This window comes from Lissotriton helveticus, chromosome 8, assembly GCF_964261635.1.
Source record: "Lissotriton helveticus chromosome 8, aLisHel1.1, whole genome shotgun sequence".
NCBI lineage: Eukaryota > Metazoa > Chordata > Amphibia > Caudata > Salamandridae > Lissotriton > Lissotriton helveticus.
The window spans coordinates 644,753,327-644,769,662 of record NC_136069.1 but is presented as its reverse complement, the minus strand read 5'-3'; positions in this window follow the sequence as shown (position 1 = coordinate 644,769,662).

Below are 16,336 nucleotides of genomic sequence, written 5' to 3'. Positions count from 1 at the left end.
TGAGGGACAGAGTCTCTGAATTAAGCAGAATACTCTCACCCAGTCAAGAGATCAGGGCTAGATCCAACACCGTTTTTTAGCTCACTGCACCATCCCAGTTTCAGAACCTGGCTGTATGCAAATTAGTCTGTTCCTGTCCCAGTGCATGATGGGAACAGGGCAAACCAAACTACAAAAGCCAATTCTTACACTGGGAAGGAAACAAGCTTCCGGGGACCGGTTTCTGGCATTACAGCCATCTTCGGCCCGGCTTGCTTGAATCCTGATGGTGCAATGAGCAAGGGACTCATGTCTGAGTATACCCTTCCACGCTTAGGGTGGACAAAATTATTTACAACAAGGGGTGGTGAGGGACAGAGTCTCTGAATTAAGCAGAATACTCTCACCCAGTCAAGAGATCAGGGCTAGATCCAACACCGTTTTTTAGCTCACTGCACCATCCCAGTTTCAGAACCTGGCTGTATGCAAATTAGTCTGTTCCTGTCCCAGTGCATGATGGGAACAGGGCAAACCAAACTACAAAAGCCAATTCTTACACTGAGAAGGAAACAAGCTTCCGGGGACCGGTTTCTGGCATTACAGCCGTCTTCGGCCCGGCTTGCTTGAATCCTGATGGTGCAATGAGCAAGGGACTCATGTCTGAGTATACCCTTCCACGCTTAGGGTGGACAAAATTATTTACAACAAGGGGTGGTGAGGGACAGAGTCTCTGAATTAAGCAGAATACTCTCACCCAGTCAAGAGATCAGGGCTAGATCCAACACCGTTTTTTAGCTCACTGCACCATCCCAGTTTCAGAACCTGGCTGTATGCAAATTAGTCTGTTCCTGTCCCAGTGCATGATGGGAACAGGGCAAACCAAACTACAAAAGCCAATTCTTACACTGGGAAGGAAACAAGCTTCCGGGGACCGGTTTATGGCATTACAGCCGTCTTCGGCCCGGCTTGCTTGAATCCTGATGGTGCAATGAGCAAGGGACTCATGTCTGAGTGTACCCTTCCACGCTTAGGGTGCACAAAGTTATTTACAACAAGGGGTGGTGAGGGACAGAGTCTCTGAATTAAGCAGAATACTCTCACCCAGTCAAGAGATCAGGGCTAGCTCCAACCGCGTCTTTTAGCTCACTGCACCATCCCAGTTTCAGAACCTGGCTGTATGCAAACTAGTCTGTTCCTGTCCCAGTGCATGATGGGAACAGGGCAAACCAAACTACAAAAGCCAATTCTTACACTGGGAAGGAAACAAGCTTCCGGGGACCGGTTTCTGGCATTACAGCCATCTTCGGCCCGGCTTGCTTGAATCCTGATGGTGCAATGAGCAAGGGACTCATGTCTGAGTATACCCTTCCACGCTTAGGGTGGACAAAATTATTTACAACAAGGGGTGGTGAGGGACAGAGTCTCTGAATTAAGCAGAATACTCTCACCCAGTCAAGAGATCAGGGCTAGATCCAAAACCGTTTTTTAGCTCACTGCACCATCCCAGTTTCAGAACCTGGCTGTATGCAAATTAGTCTGTTCCTGTCCCAGTGCATGATGGGAACAGGGCAAACCAAACTACAAAAGCCAATTCTTACACTGGGAAGGAAACAAGCTTCCGGGGACCGGTTTCTGGCATTACAGCCGTCTTCGGCCCGGCTTGCTTGAATCCTGATGGTGCAATGAGCAAGGGACTCATGTCTGATTATACCCTTCCACGCTTAGGGTGGACAAAATTATTTACAACAAGGGGTGGTGAGGGACAGAGTCTCTGAATTAAGCAGAATACTCTCACCCAGTCAAGAGATCAGGGCTAGATCCAACACCGTTTTTTAGCTCACTGCACCATCCCAGTTTCAGAACCTGGCTGTATGCAAATTAGTCTGTTCCTGTCCCAGTGCATGATGGGAACAGGGCAAACCAAACTACAAAAGCCAATTCTTACACTGGGAAGGAAACAAGCTTCCGGCATTACAGCCGTCTTTGGCCCGGCTTGCTTGAATACTGATGGTGCAATGAGCAAGGGACTCATGTCTGAGTATACCCTTCCACGCTTAGGGTGGACAAAATTATTTACAACAAGGGGTGGTGAGGGACAGAGTCTCTGAATTAAGCAGAATACTCTCACCCAGTCAAGAGATCAGGGCTAGATCCAACACCGTTTTTTAGCTCACTGCACCATCCCAGTTTCAGAACCTGGCTGTATGCAAATTAGTCTGTTCCTGTCCCAGTGCATGATGGGAACAGGGCAAACCAAACTACAAAAGCCAATTCTTACATTGGGAAGGAAACAAGCTTCCGGGGACCGGTTTCTGGCATTACAGCCGTCTTCGGCCCGGCTTGCTTGAATCCTGATGGTGCAATGAGCAAGTGACTCATGTCTGAGTATACCCTTCCACGCTTAGGGTGGACACAATTATTTACAACAAGGGGTGGTGAGGGACAGAGTCTCTGAATTAAGCAGAATACTCTCACCCAGTCAAGAGATCAGGGCTAGATCCAACACCGTTTTTTAGCTCACTGCACCATCCCAGTTTCAGAACCTGGCTGTATGCAAATTAGTCTGTTCCTGTCCCAGTGCATGATGGGAACAGGGCAAACCAAACTACAAAAGCCAATTCTTACACTGGGAAGGAAACAAGCTTCCGGGGACCGGTTTCTGGCATTACAGCCGTCTTCGGCCCGGCTTGCTTGAATCCTGATGGTGCAATGAGCAAGGGACTCATGTCTGAGTATACCCTTCCACGCTTAGGGTGGACAAAATTATTTACAACAAGGGGTGGTGAGGGACAGAGTCTCTGAATTAAGCAGAATACTCTCACCCAGTCAAGAGATCAGGGCTAGATCCAACACCGTTTTTTAGCTCACTGCACCATCCCAGTTTCAGAACCTGGCTGTATGCAAATTAGTCTGTTCCTGTCCCAGTGCATGATGGGAACAGGGCAAACCAAACTACAAAAGCCAATTCTTACACTGGGAAGGAAACAAGCTTCCGGGGACCGGTTTCTGGCATTACAGCCGTCTTCGGCCCGGCTTGCTTGAATCCTGATGGTGCAATGAGCAAGGGACTCAGAGACTCTGTCCATCACCACCCCTTGTTGCAAATAATTTTGTCCACCCTAAGCGTGGAAGGGTATACTCAGATGTGAGTCCCTTGCTCATTGCACCATCAGGATTCAAGCAAGCCGGGCCGAAGACGCCTGAAATGGCAGAAACCGGTCCCCGGAAGCTTGTTTCCTTCCCAGTGTAAGAATTGGCTTTTGTAGTCTGGTCTGCCCTGTTCCCATGATGCACTGGGCCAGGGACAGACTAATTTGCATACAGCCAGGTTCTGAAACTGAGATGGTGCAATGAGCTAAAAAACGGTGTTGGATCTAGCCCTGATCTCTTGACTGGGTGAGAGTACTCTGCTTAATTCAGAGACTCTGTCCATCACCACCCCTTGTTGCAAATATTTTTGTCCACCCTAAGCGTGGAAGGGTATACTCAGATGTGAGTCCCTTGCTCATTGCACCATCAGGATTCAAGCAAGCCGGGCCGAAGACGCCTGAAATGGCAGAAACCGGTCCCCGGAAGCTTGTTTCCTTCCCAGTGTAAGAATTGGCTTTTGTAGTCTGGTCTGCCCTGTTCCCATGATGCACTGGGCCAGGGACAGACTAATTTGCATACAGCCAGGTTCTGAAACTGGGATGGTGCAATGAGCTAAAAAACAGTGTTGGATCTAGCCCTGATCTCTTGACTGGGTGAGAGTACTCTGCTTAATTCAGAGACTCTGTCCATCACCACCCCTTGTTGCAAATAATTTTGTCCACCCTAAGCGTGGAAGGGTATACTCAGATGTGAGTCCCTTGCTCATTGCACCATCAGGATTCAAGCAAGCCTGGCCGAAGACGCCTGAAATGGCAGAAACCGGTCCCCGGAAGCTTGTTTCCTTCCCAGTGTAAGAATTGGCTTTTGTAGTCTGGTCTGCCCTGTTCCCATGATGCACTGGGCCATGGACAGACTAATTTGCATACAGCCAGGTTCTGAAACTGGGATGGTGCAATGAGCTAAAAAACGGTGTTGGATCTAGCCCTGATCTCTTGACTGGGTGAGAGTACTCTGCTTAATTCAGAGACTCTGTCCATCACCACCCCTTGTTGCAAATAATTTTGTCCACCCTAAGCGTGGAAGGGTATACTCAGATGTGAGTCCCTTGCTCATTGCACCATCAGGATTCAAGCAAGCCGGGCGGAAGACGCCTGAAATGGCAGAAACCGGTCCCCGGAAGCTTGTTTCCTTCCCAGTGTAAGAATTGGCTTTTGTAGTCTGGTCTGCCCTGTTCCCTTGATGCACTGGGCCAGGGACAGACTAATTTGCATACAGCCAGGTTCTGAAACTGGGATGGTGCAATGAGCTAAAAAACGGTGTTGGATCTAGCCCTGATCTCTTGACTGGGTGAGAGTACTCTGCTTAATTCAGAGACTCTGTCCATCACCACCCCTTGTTGCAAATAATTTTGTCCACCCTAAGCGTGGAAGGGTATACTCAGATGTGAGTCCCTTGCTCATTGCACCATCAGGATACAAGCAAGCCGGGCCGAAGACGCCTGAAATGACAGAAACCGGTCCCCGGAAGCTTGTTTCCTTCCCAGTGTAAGAATTGGCTTTTGTAGTCTGGTCTGCCCTGTTCCTATGATGCACTGGGCCAGGGACAGACTAATTTGCATACAGCCAGGTTCTGAAACTGGGATGGTGCAATGAGCTAAAAAACGGTGTTGGATCTAGCCCTGATCTCTTGACTGGGTGAGAGTACTCTGCTTAATTCAGAGACTCTGTCCATCACCACCCCTTGTTGCAAATAATTTTGTCCACCCTAAGCGTGGAAGGGTATACTCAGATGTGAGTCCCTTGCTCATTGCACCATCAGGATTCAAGCAAGGCGGGCGGAAGACGCCTGAAATGGCAGAAACCGGTCCACGGAAGCTTGTTTCCTTCCCAGTGTAAGAATTGGCTTTTGTAGTCTGGTCTGCCCTGTTCCCATGATGCACTGGGCCAGGGACAGACTAATTTGCATGCAGCCAGGTTCTGAAACTGGGATGGTGCAATGAGCTAAAAAACGGTGTTGGATCTAGCCCTGATCTCTTGACTGGGTGAGAGTACTCTGCTTAATTCAGAGACTCTGTCCATCACCACCCCTTGTTGCAAATAATTTTGTCCACCCTAAGCGTGGAAGGGTATACTCAGATGTGAGTCCCTTGCTCATTGCACCATCAGGATTCAAGCAAGCCGGGCCGAAGACGCCTGAAATGGCAGAAACCGGTCCCCGGAAGCTTGTTTCCTTCCCAGTGTAAGAATTGGCTTTTGTAGTCTGGTCTGCCCTGTTCCCATGATGCACTGGGCCAGGGACAGACTAATTTGCATACAGCCAGGTTCTGAAACTGGGATGGTGCAATGAGCTAAAAAACGGTGTTGTATCTAGCCCTGATCTCTTGACTGGGTGAGAGTACTCTGCTTAATTCAGAGACTCTGTCCATCACCACCCCTTGTTGCAAATAATTTTGTCCACCCTAAGCGTGGAAGGGTATACTCAGATGTGAGTCCCTTGCTCATTGCACCATCAGGATACAAGCAAGCCGGGCCGAAGACACCTGAAATGGCAGAAACCGGTCCCCGGAAGCTTGTTTCCTTCCCAGTGTAAGAATTGGCTTTTGTAGTCTGGTCTGCCCTGTTCCCATGATGCACTGGGCCAGGGACAGACTAATTTGCATACAGCCAGGTTCTGAAACTGGGATGGTGCAATGAGCTAAAAAACGGTGTTGGATCTAGCCCTGATCTCTTGACTGGGTGAGAGTACTCTGCTTAATTCAGAGACTCTGTCCATCACCACCCCTTGTTGCAAATAATTTTGTCCACCCTAAGCGTGGAAGGGTATACTCAGATGTGAGTCCCTTGCTCATTGCACCATCAGGATTCAAGCAAGCCGGGCCGAAGACGCCTGAAATGGCAGAAACCGGTCCCCGGAAGCTTGTTTCCTTCCCAGTGTAAGAATTGGCTTTTGTAGTCTGGTCTGCCCTGTTCCCATGATGCACTGGGCCAGGGACAGACTAATTTGCATGCAGCCAGGTTCTGAAACTGGGATGGTGCAATGAGCTAAAAAACGGTGTTGGATCTAGCCCTGATCTCTTGACTGGGTGAGAGTACTCTGCTTAATTCAGAGACTCTGTCCATCACCACCCCTTGTTGCAAATAATTTTGTCCACCCTAAGCGTGGAAGGGTATACTCAGATGTGAGTCCCTTGCTCATTGCACCATCAGGATTCAAGCAAGCCGGGCCGAAGACGCCTGAAATGGCAGAAACCGGTCCCCGGAAGCTTGTTTCCTTCCCAGTGTAAGAATTGGCTTTTGTAGTCTGGTCTGCCCTGTTCCCATGATGCACTGGGCCAGGGACAGACTAATTTGCATACAGCCAGGTTCTGAAACTGGGATAGTGCAATGAGCTAAAAAACGGTGTTGGATCTAGCCCTGATCTCTTGACTGGGTGAGAGTACTCTGCTTAATTCAGAGACTCTGTCCATCACCACCCCTTGTTGCAAATAATTTTGTCCACCCTAAGCGTGGAAGGGTATACTCAGATGTGAGTCCCTTGCTCATTGCACCATCAGGATTCAAGCAAGCCGGGCCGAAGACGCCTGAAATGGCAGAAACCGGTCCCCAGAAGCTTGTTTCCTTCCCAGTGTAAGAATTGGGTTTTGTAGTCTGGTCTGCCCTGTTCCCATGATGCACTGGGCCAGGGACAGACTAATTTGCATACATCCAGGGTCTGAAACTGGGATGGTGCAATGAGCTAAAAAACGGTGTTGGATCTAGCCCTGATCTCTTGACTGGGTGAGAGTACTCTGCTTAATTCAGAGACTCTGTCCATCACCACCCCTTGTTGCAAATAATTTTGTCCACCCTAAGCGTGGAAGGGCATACTCAGATGTGAGTCCCTTGCTCATTGCACCATCAGGATTCAAGCAAGCCGGGCCGAAGACGCCTGAAATGGCAGAAACCGGTCCCCGGAAGCTTGTTTCCTTCCCAGTGTAAGAATTGGCTTTTGTAGTCTGGTCTGCCCTGCCCTGTTCCCATGATGCACTGGGCCAGGGACAGACTAATTTGCATACAGCCAGGTTCTGAAACTGGGATGGTGCAATGAGCTAAAAAACTTTGTTGGATCTAGCCCTGATCTCTTGACTGGGTGAGAGTTCTCTGCTTAATTCAGAGACTCTGTCCATCACCACCCCTCGTTGCAAATAATTTTGTCCACCCTAAGCGTGGAAGGGTATACTCAGATGTGAGTCCCTTGCTCATTGCACCATCAGGATTCAAGCAAGCCGGGCCGAAGACGCCTGAAATGGCAGAAACTGGTCCCCGGAAGCTTGTTTCCTTCCCAGTGTAAGAATTGGCTTTTGTAGTCTGGTCTGCCCTGTTCCCATGATGCACTGGGCCAGGGACAGACTAATTTGCATACAGCCAGGTTCTGAAACTGGGATGGTGCAATGAGCTAAAAAAACGGTGTTGGATCAAGCCCTGATCTCTTGACTGGGTGAGAGTACTCTGCTTAATTCAGAGACTCTGTCCATCACCACCCCTTGTTGCAAATAATTGTGTCCACCCTAAGCGTGGAAGGGTATACTCAGATGTGAGTCCCTTGCTCATTGCACCATCAGGATACAAGCAAGCCGGGCCGAAGACGCCTGAAATGGCAGAAACCGGTCCCCGGAAGCTTGTTTCCTTCCCAGTGTAAGAATTGGCTTTTGTAGTCTGGTCTGCTCTGTTCCCATGATGCACTGGGCCAGGGACAGACTAATTTGCATACAGCCAGGTTCTGAAACTGGGATGGTGCAATGAGCTAAAAAACGGTGTTGGATCTAGCCCTGATCTCTTGACTGGGTGAGAGTACTCTGCTTAATTCAGAGACTCTGTCCATCACCACCCCTTGTTGCAAATAATTTTGTCCACCCTAAGCGTGGAAGGGTATACTCAGATGTGAGTCCCTTGCTCATTGCACCATCAGGATTCAAGCAAGCCGGGTGGAAGACGCCTGAAATGGCAGAAACCGGTCCCCGGAAGCTTGTTTCCTTCCCAGTGTAAGAATTGGCTTTTGTAGTCTGGTCTGCCCTGTTCCCATGATGCACTGGGCCAGGGACAGACTAATTTGCATGCAGCCAGGTTCTGAAACTGGGATGGTGCAATGAGCTAAAAAACGGTGTTGGATCTAGCCCTGATCTCTTGACTGGGTGAGAGTACTCTGCTTAATTCAGAGACTCTGTCCCTCACCACCCCTTGTTGCAAATAATTTTGTCCACCCTAAGCGTGGAAGGGTATACTCAGATGTGAGTCCCTTGCTCATTGCACCATCAGGATTCAAGCAAGCCGGGCCGAAGACGCCTGAAATGGCAGAAACCGGTCCCCGGAAGCTTGTTTCCTTCCCAGTGTAAGAATTGGCTTTTTTAGTATGGTCTGCCCTGTTCCCATGATGCACTGGGCCAGGGACAGACAAATTTGCATACAGCCAGGTTCTGAAACTGGGATGGTGCAATGAGCTAAAAAACGGTGTTGGATCTAGCCCTGATCTCTTGACTGGGTGAGAGTACTCTGCTTAATTCAGAGACTCTGTCCATCACCACCCCTTGTTGCAAATAATTTTGTCCACCCTAAGCGTGGAAGGGTATACTCCGATGTGAGTCCCTTGCTCATTGCACCATCAGGATTCAAGCAAGCCGGGCCGAAGACGCCTGAAATGGCAGAAACCGGTCCCCAGAAGCTTGTTTCCTTCCCAGTGTAAGAATTGGCTTTTGTAGTCTGGTCTGCCCTGTTCCCATGATGCACTGGGCCAGGGACAGACTAATTTGCATACAGCCAGGTTCTGAAACTGGGCTGGTGCAATGAGCTAAAAAACTGTGTTGGATCTAGCCCTGATCTCTTGACTGGGTGAGAGTACTCTGCTTAATTCAGAGACTCTGTCCATCACCACCCCTTGTTGCAAATAATTTTGTCCACCCTAAGCGTGGAAGGGTATACTCAGATGTGAGTCCCTTGCTCATTGCACCATCAGGATTCAAGCAAGCCGGGCCGAAGACGCCTGAAACGGCAGAAACCGGTCCCCAGAAGCTTGTTTCCTTCCCAGTGTAAGAATTGGCTTTTGTAGTCTGGTCTGCCCTGTTCCCATGATGCACTGGGCCAGGGACAGACTAATTTGCATACAGCCAGGTTCTGAAACTGGGATGGTGCAATGAGCTAAAAAACGGTGTTGGACCTAGCCCTGATCTCTTGACTGGATGAGAGTACTCTGCTTAATTCAGAGACTCTGTCCATCACCACCCCTTGTTGCAAATAATTTTGTCCACCCTAAGCGTGGAAGGGTATACTCAGATGTGAGTCCCTTGCTCATTGCACCATCAGGATACAAGCAAGCCGGGCCGAAGACGCCTGAAATGGCAGAAACCGGTCCCCGGAAGCTTGTTTCCTTCCCAGTGTAAGAATTGGCTTTTGTAGTCTGGTCTGCCCTGTTCCCATGATGCACTGGGCCAGGGACAGACTAATTTGCATACAGCCAGGTTCTGAAACTGGGATGGTGCAATGAGCTAAAAAACGGTGTTGGATCTAGCCCTGATCTCTTGACTGGGTGAGAGTACTCTGCTTAATTCAGAGACTCTGTCCATCACCACCCCTTGTTGCAAATAATTTTGTCCACCCTAAGCGTGGAAGGGTATACTCAGATGTGAGTCCCTTGCTCATTGCACCATCAGGATTCAAGCAAGCCGGGCCGAAGACGCCTGAAATGGCAGAAACCGGTCCCCGGAAGCTTGTTTCCTTCCCAGTGTAAGAATTGGCTTTTGTAGTCTGGTCTGCCCTGTTCCCATGATGCACTGGGCCAGGGACAGACTAATTTGCATGCAGCCAGGTTCTGAAACTGGGATGGTGCAATGAGCTAAAAAACGGTGTTGGATCTAGCCCTGATCTCTTGACTGGGTGAGAGTACTCTGCTTAATTCAGAGACTCTGTCCATCACCACCCCTTGTTGCAAATAATTTTGTCCACCCTAAGCGTGGAAGGGTATACTCAGATGTGAGTCCCTTGCTCATTGCACCATCAGGATTCAAGCAAGCCGGGCCGAAGACGCCTGAAATGGCAGAAACCGGTCCCCGGAAGCTTGTTTCCTTCCCAGTGTAAGAATTGGCTTTTGTAGTCTGGTCTGCCCTGTTCCCATGATGCACTGGGCCAGGGACAGACTAATTTGCATACAGCCATGTTCTGAAACTGGGATAGTGCAATGAGCTAAAAAACGGTGTTGGATCTAGCCCTGATCTCTTGACTGGGTGAGAGTACTCTGCTTAATTCAGAGACTCTGTCCATCACCACCCCTTGTTGCAAATAATTTTGTCCACCCTAAGCGTGGAAGGGCATACTCAGATGTGAGTCCCTTGCTCATTGCACCATCAGGATTCAAGCAAGCCGGGCCGAAGACGCCTGAAATGGCAGAAACCGGTCCCCGGAAGCTTGTTTCCTTCCCAGTGTAAGAATTGGCTTTTGTAGTCTGGTCTGCCCTGTTCCCATGATGCACTGGGCCAGGGACAGACTAATTTGCATACAGCCAGGTTCTGAAACTGGGATGGTGCAATGAGCTAAAAAACTTTGTTGGATCTAGCCCTGATCTCTTGACTGGGTGAGAGTTCTCTGCTTAATTCAGAGACTCTGTCCATCACCACCCCTTGTTGCAAATAATTTTGTCCACCCTAAGCGTGGAAGGGTATACTCAGATGTGAGTCCCTTGCTCATTGCACCATCAGGATTCAAGCAAGCCGGGCCGAAGACGCCTGAAATGGCAGAAACTGGTCCCCGGAAGCTTGTTTCCTTCCCAGTGTAAGAATTGGCTTTTGTAGTCTGGTCTGCCCTGTTCCCATGATGCACTGGGCCAGGGACAGACTAATTTGCATACAGCCAGGTTCTGAAACTGGGATGGTGCAATGAGCTAAAAAAACGGTGTTGGATCAAGCCCTGATCTCTTGACTGGGTGAGAGTACTCTGCTTAATTCAGAGACTCTGTCCATCACCACCCCTTGTTGCAAATAATTGTGTCCACCCTAAGCGTGGAAGGGTATACTCAGATGTGAGTCCCTTGCTCATTGCACCATCAGGATACAAGCAAGCCGGGCCGAAGACGCCTGAAATGGCAGAAACCGGTCCCCGGAAGCTTGTTTCCTTCCCAGTGTAAGAATTGGCTTTTGTAGTCTGGTCTGCCCTGTTCCCATGATGCACTGTGCCAGGGACAGACTAATTTGCATACAGCCAGGTTCTGAAACTGGGATGGTGCAATGAGCTAAAAAACGGTGTTGGATCTAGCCCTGATCTCTTGACTGGGTGAGAGTACTCTGCTTAATTCAGAGACTCTGTCCATCACCACCCCTTGTTGCAAATAATTTTGTCCACCCTAAGCGTGGAAGGGTATACTCAGATGTGAGTCCCTTGCTCATTGCACCATCAGGATTCAAGCAAGCCGGGTGGAAGACGCCTGAAATGGCAGAAACCGGTCCCCGGAAGCTTGTTTCCTTCCCAGTGTAAGAATTGGCTTTTGTAGTCTGGTCTGCCCTGTTCCCATGATGCACTGGGCCAGGGACAGACTAATTTGCATGCAGCCAGGTTCTGAAACTGGGATGGTGCAATGAGCTAAAAAACGGTGTTGGATCTAGCCCTGATCTCTTGACTGGGTGAGAGTACTCTGCTTAATTCAGAGACTCTGTCCCTCACCACCCCTTGTTGCAAATAATTTTGTCCACCCTAAGCGTGGAAGGGTATACTCAGATGTGAGTCCCTTGCTCATTGCACCATCAGGATTCAAGCAAGCCGGGCCGAAGACGCCTGAAATGGCAGAAACCGGTCCCCGGAAGCTTGTTTCCTTCCCAGTGTAAGAATTGGCTTTTTTAGTATGGTCTGCCCTGTTCCCATGATGCACTGGGCCAGGGACAGACAAATTTGCATACAGCCAGGTTCTGAAACTGGGATGGTGCAATGAGCTAAAAAACGGTGTTGGATCTAGCCCTGATCTCTTGACTGGGTGAGAGTACTCTGCTTAATTCAGAGACTCTGTCCATCACCACCCCTTGTTGCAAATAATTTTGTCCACCCTAAGCGTGGAAGGGTATACTCCGATGTGAGTCCCTTGCTCATTGCACCATCAGGATTCAAGCAAGCCGGGCCGAAGACGCCTGAAATGGCAGAAACCGGTCCCCAGAAGCTTGTTTCCTTCCCAGTGTAAGAATTGGCTTTTGTAGTCTGGTCTGCCCTGTTCCCATGATGCACTGGGCCAGGGACAGACTAATTTGCATACAGCCAGGTTCTGAAACTGGGCTGGTGCAATGAGCTAAAAAACTGTGTTGGATCTAGCCCTGATCTCTTGACTGGGTGAGAGTACTCTGCTTAATTCAGAGACTCTGTCCATCACCACCCCTTGTTGCAAATAATTTTGTCCACCCTAAGCGTGGAAGGGTATACTCAGATGTGAGTCCCTTGCTCATTGCACCATCAGGATACAAGCAAGCCGGGCCGAAGACGCCTGAAATGGCAGAAACCGGTCCCCGGAAGCTTGTTTCCTTCCCAGTGTAAGAATTGGCTTTTGTAGTCTGGTCTGCCCTGTTCCCATGATGCACTGGGCCAGGGACAGACTAATTTGCATACAGCCAGGTTCTGAAACTGGGATGGTGCAATGAGCTAAAAAACGGTGTTGGATCTAGCCCTGATCTCTTGACTGGGTGAGAGTACTCTGCTTAATTCAGAGACTCTGTCCATCACCACCCCTTGTTGCAAATAATTTTGTCCACCCTAAGCGTGGAAGGGTATACTCAGATGTGAGTCCCTTGCTCATTGCACCATCAGGATTCAAGCAAGCCGGGCCGAAGACGCCTGAAATGGCAGAAACTGGTCCCCGGAACCTTGTTTTCTTCCCAGTGTAAGAATTGGCTTTTGTAGTCTGGTCTGCCCTGTTCCCATGATGCACTGGGCCAGGGACAGACTAATTTGCATGCAGCCAGGTTCTGAAACTGGGATGGTGCAATGAGCTAAAAAACGGTGTTGGATCTAGCCCTGATCTCTTGACTGGGTGAGAGTACTCTGCTTAATTCAGAGACTCTGTCCATCACCACCCCTTGTTGCAAATAATTTTGTCCACCCTAAGCGTGGAAGGGTATACTCAGATGTGAGTCCCTTGCTCATTGCACCATCAGGATTCAAGCAAGCCGGGCCAAAGACGCCTGAAATGGCAGAAACCGGTCCCCGGAAGCTTGTTTCCTTCCCAGTGTAAGAATTGGCTTTTGTAGTCTGGTCTGCCCTGTTCCCATGATGCACTGGGCCAGGGACAGACTAATTTGCATACAGCCAGGTTCTGAAACTGGGATGGTGCAATGAGCTAAAAAACGGTGTTGGATCTAGCCCTGATCTCTTGACTGGGTGAGAGTACTCTGCTTAATTCAGAGACTCTGTCCATCACCACCCCTTGTTGCAAATAATTTTGTCCACCCTAAGCGTGGAAGGGTATACTCAGATGTGAGTCCCTTGCTCATTGCACCATCAGGATTCAAGCAAGGCGGGCGGAAGACGCCTGAAATGGCAGAAACCGGTCCCCGGAAGCTTGTTTCCTTCCCAGTGTAAGAATTGGCTTTTGTAGTCTGGTCTGCCCTGTTCCCATGATGCACTGGGCCAGGGACAGACTAATTTGCATGCAGCCAGGTTCTGAAACTGGGATGGTGCAATGAGCTAAAAAACGGTGTTGGATCTAGCCCTGATCTCTTGACTGGGTGAGAGTACTCTGCTTAATTCAGAGACTCTGTCCATCACCACCCCTTGTTGCAAATAATTGTGTCCACCCTAAGCGTGGAAGGGTATACTCAGATGTGAGTCCCTTGCTCATTGCACCATCAGGATTCAAGCAAGCCGGGCCGAAGACGCCTGAAATGGCAGAAACCGGTCCCCGGAAGCTTGTTTCCTTCCCAGTGTAAGAATTGGCTTTTGTAGTCTGGTCTGCCCTGTTCCCATGATGCACTGGGCCAGGGACAGACTAATTTGCATACAGCCAGGTTCTGAAACTGGGATGGTGCAATGAGCTAAAAAACGGTGTTGGATCTAGCCCTGATCTCTTGACTGGATGAGAGTACTCTGCTTAATTCAGAGACTCTGTCCATCACCACCCCTTGTTGCAAATAATTTTGTCCACCCTAAGCGTGGAAGGGTATACTCAGATGTGAGTCCCTTGCTCATTGCACCATCAGGATACAAGCAAGCCGGGCCGAAGACGCCTGAAATGGCAGAAACCGGTCCCCGGAAGCTTGTTTCCTTCCCAGTGTAAGAATTGGCTTTTGTAGTCTGGTCTGCCATGTTCCCATGATGCACTGGGCCAGGGACAGACTAATTTGCATACAGCCAGGTTCTGAAACTGGGATGGTGCAATGAGCTAAAAAACGGTGTTGGATCTAGCCCTGATCTCTTGACTGGGTGAGAGTACTCTGCTTAATTCAGAGACTCTGTCCATCACCACCCCTTGTTGCAAATAATTTTGTCCACCCTAAGCGTGGAAGGGTATACTTAGATGTGAGTCCCTTGCTCATTGCACCATCAGGATTCAAGCAAGCCGGGCCGAAGACGCCTGAAATGGCAGAAACCGGTCCCCGGAAGCTTGTTTCCTTCCCAGTGTAAGAATTGGCTTTTGTAGTCTGGTCTGCCCTGTTCCCATGATGCACTGGGCCAGGGACAGACTAATTTGCATGCAGCCAGGTTCTGAAACTGGGATGGTGCAATGAGCTAAAAAACGGTGTTGGATCTAGCCCTGATCTCTTGACTGGGTGAGAGTACTCTGCTTAATTCAGAGACTCTGTCCATCACCACCCCTTGTTGCAAATAATTTTGTCCACCCTAAGCGTGGAAGGGTATACTCAGATGTGAGTCCCTTGCTCATTGCACCATCAGGATTCAAGCAAGCCGGGCCGAAGACGCCTGAAATGGCAGAAACCGGTCCCCGGAAGCTTGTTTCCTTCCCAGTGTAAGAATTGGCTTTTGTAGTCTGGTCTGCCCTGTTCCCATGATGCACTGGGCCAGGGACAGACTAATTTGCATACAGCCAGGTTCTGAAACTGGGATAGTGCAATGAGCTAAAAAACGGTGTTGGATCTAGCCCTGATCTCTTGACTGGGTGAGAGTACTCTGCTTAATTCAGAGACTCTGTCCATCACCACCCCTTGTTGCAAATAATTTTGTCCACCCTAAGCGTGGAAGGGTATACTCAGATGTGAGTCCCTTGCTCATTGCACCATCAGGATTCAAGCAAGCCGGGCCGAAGACGCCTGAAATGGCAGAAACCGGTCCCCAGAAGCTTGTTTCCTTCCCAGTGTAAGAATTGGGTTTTGTAGTCTGGTCTGCCCTGTTCCCATGATGCACTGGGCCAGGGACAGACTAATTTGCATACATCCAGGGTCTGAAACTGGGATGGTGCAATGAGCTAAAAAACGGTGTTGGATCTAGCCCTGATCTCTTGACTGGGTGAGAGTACTCTGCTTAATTCAGAGACTCTGTCCATCACCACCCCTTGTTGCAAATAATTTTGTCCACCCTAAGCGTGGAAGGGCATACTCAGATGTGAGTCCCTTGCTCATTGCACCATCAGGATTCAAGCAAGCCGGGCCGAAGACGCCTGAAATGGCAGAAACCGGTCCCCGGAAGCTTGTTTCCTTCCCAGTGTAAGAATTGGCTTTTGTAGTCTGGTCTGCCCTGTTCCCATGATGCACTGGGCCAGGGACAGACTAATTTGCATACAGCCAGGTTCTGAAACTGGGATGGTGCAATGAGCTAAAAAACTTTGTTGGATCTAGCCCGAATCTCTTGACTGGGTGAGAGTTCTCTGCTTAATTCAGAGACTCTGTCCATCACCACCCCTTGTTGCAAATAATTTTGTCCACCCTAAGCGTGGAAGGGTATACTCAGATGTGAGTCCCTTGCTCATTGCACCATCAGGATTCAAGCAAGCCGGGCCGAAGACGCCTGAAATGGCAGAAACCGGTCCCCGGAAGCTTGTTTCCTTCCCAGTGTAAGAATTGGCTTTTGTAGTCTGGTCTGCCCTGTTCCCATGATGCACTGGGCCAGGGACAGACTAATTTGCATACAGCCAGGTTCTGAAACTGGGATGGTGCAATGAGCTAAAAAAAACGGTGTTGGATCAAGCCCTGATCTCTTGACTGGGTGAGAGTACTCTGCTTAATTCAGAGACTCTGTCCATCACCACCCCTTGTTGCAAATAATTGTGTCCACCCTAAGCGTGGAAGGGTATACTCAGATGTGAGTCCCTTGCTCAT